Below are 2,579 nucleotides of genomic sequence, written 5' to 3' on the forward strand. Positions count from 1 at the left end.
TGTCCCACAGGCTGGACAGGGCAACTCTCTTTATCCTTGAAAATAATTTAGGAAGATGCAAAAATCTGAACTCAGAAATAATGCTCGAATCCTGATGTAAGCTTCACCATCGCTCCTCAGTTAATATTTTACCTGAATTACTCACAACAAGCGAAATGAGCAGATTTTAAGCTTCATTTCTCTGTGGCCCTCATCCCCTCGGAGGAAGAGCTCACTCTGGAGACTCAGCCCAGTCTCAAGGGTCCACAGGTGAGACACCAGCACGAAGAAGAACACTGAAAAGCCGGGGGCTGGCTTTAAGTGCTGTCACTCCGACCCTCTGGGGACTGTTTCTTCCTCTGAAGGACGGAGGGGTCCAGCCAGCTGACTCCCAAGGTCCCCAAGGGGTACTATGTGCTCATTCACTACTGAACTGCCAGGAGCCACCAGCTCAGCCGTTTATCCACAAGGCCTCTCAGGGGTGTCATCACCAGCACTGTTCCCGACCACACAGAAGGAGACACAGACGAGATCCGCCCCCAGGGCTGGATGGGACGGGAACTGCCCCAAACACCAGCCTCGCAACAGTACCTGCCCAGGCACCTGGCTCTCAGCGATGACGGACTCGTTACGTTCTCTAAGCCTTGCTACGCCCTTCAACTCTCACTGCTTCTAGATCTTTTATAATAAAAAGCACGATGCTTCAGATATGCACACTGGGTCTCGACAGCTAACTCAGGTGGGGGGAGCCAAAGTGGCTCCTCAGGTCAGGGCCGAGCTGGAGGAGCAGCGTCCTCGGCGTCCAGTCCGCCACTCACAGAGGTGCAGCGGACCCAGCCCTGGGAGCTCCGCCAGTCACGGGGACTGCTGCAGGCACAGACGACTAACAAGGCAACGCTCTGACTTCGCCATACTTACCCAAAGCCTAAAAAATGCACAAAACCTCTACGGAGCAACTTTCCTTAGAGAGACTCATCCCAAGGACATAATAAGGATGTACATAGCGTCAGAGCTGGAGTGCTGCTTACGACAATCAGCAAGCAATGACTTGTGAGCCCAGCCGAGGGCCGTATGGGTAATTTATAGTATATGAACATGATGGAATATTGTAATAGTAACGGTGCAGAAATATATTTATCATTACAAGGAAAAGTTACAATGTATTTAGTGAAAAAAGCAAGTATGAGACATTACGCGTAGTATTTTGCGGGCACACACGGATGTATGCAAAAGAGAAAAAGTCTGAAAAACAAACCAAATACTAAGAATATCTTTTTTCTTTTTGCTCATTACCTTTTACTAATAAGTCTATAATGAACACGTAAATATTTCTAGTCAAGAATTAAATACAAGACTAAAAATACAATAAGCCACTTCAGGACAAAGTGTTCCAATATTTCGAAAAGCAGAAATTATACTGTCAAATAAAACAATTGTCAACACAGATGTTACTAAATTCAAATTTATAAAAATCTGAACCAGCTTTTTACATTAAAAAATAAACATCTGTCCAAGGTGACTTTGCAAAGGAATGAAAATCAAAACGTTAGAAGGCATGTTTAAATAGTGAAGATAAAATGTTAAAAATTTCAGTAAGTTAAGTTCTACATGTAAAGAATAGTCGTTAAAAGCAACTTACTTTTAAAGGGGCTCACCAAAAACATACTTCTGGCAATTAGATAAAAAATATAACGTAAGTTAAAAGTAATCGATAGGCACTTTGAAAATTACTATATAACTCGAACTTTCCTCAAGTTCCGACTAACACGCTCCATTAATACCAACTTATTCACCTAATAAAATCCCAAACACACGATTCCTTCGTTCTCCAGGGCCATCTGGGCGTGCCTTTCACCGCTCCTGGTCCCCGGGCCCTCCGGCCCGCCACACTCCGGGCCATGGCAGCGACCTGCTCTGCCTTCCCTGAGAACAGAAACGCCGAGTGCCCGACGGCAGAGGGAAGCGGGCGCTCGTCACAGAGCACCTTGTCAGGATGCTAAGCCGATTCCTTCGGGATAATTTATGAACAACAGACCTTAAACAAAAACTCCCACAAGTCCAGATTCCACGAAATTTCTCTAAGATAAACCATAAACTCGACAACCTAATATTTTATTCAAACTATAAATAAAGAAACATTTTGAACATTACCAGAAAGGAAGCCACATGTAGCTCCTGGTGGCCCTGACACAGGACAAGTGGCAGAGTCAGTTGGCCAGGGCAGTCTGGCTGGCACTCCCGGCCACAGCCCCAGGGTCCCTTCCCTCAGCTCCCTCAACCCCGCCCTGTGCTGCATTCTCAGCGGGGCTCCTTCACCCCAGAGAGAGCCAGCGCTCCTACTACTCCGGGCTCCTGCCGCACTCTGGGGCCTCTGCCTGAGCACACGCCATCCTGGCGACCACGGGTGAGATGACCTGGGTGTGAGCAGCGCCCGCCTCTGCCACTAGACCCCGCCATACCAGAACAGGGACCAGGCTCCCCACTGCACCCCCAGGACCTGAGAGAGTTAACGTGTTGAACTGCGTGACACGGACTGGAATCCCATGGCATTGGGACGTGCTGGCCGGGGCACCGCTGACGATGGGGGACGTGTGCACCCC

General features: G+C 48.2%; 1 protein-coding gene across 1 annotated transcript in view; it reads right to left on the reverse strand.

Annotated features, from left to right (window-relative positions):
* The window catches only part of TRAPPC10 (trafficking protein particle complex 10), a 55,431-nt gene that overhangs the window by 38,475 nt on the left and 14,377 nt on the right, over window positions 1-2,579 (reverse strand). The window lies entirely within an intron of this gene.

This window comes from Pteropus vampyrus, unplaced genomic scaffold (assembly GCF_000151845.1).
Source record: "Pteropus vampyrus isolate Shadow unplaced genomic scaffold, Pvam_2.0 Scaffold296, whole genome shotgun sequence".
NCBI lineage: Eukaryota > Metazoa > Chordata > Mammalia > Chiroptera > Pteropodidae > Pteropus > Pteropus vampyrus.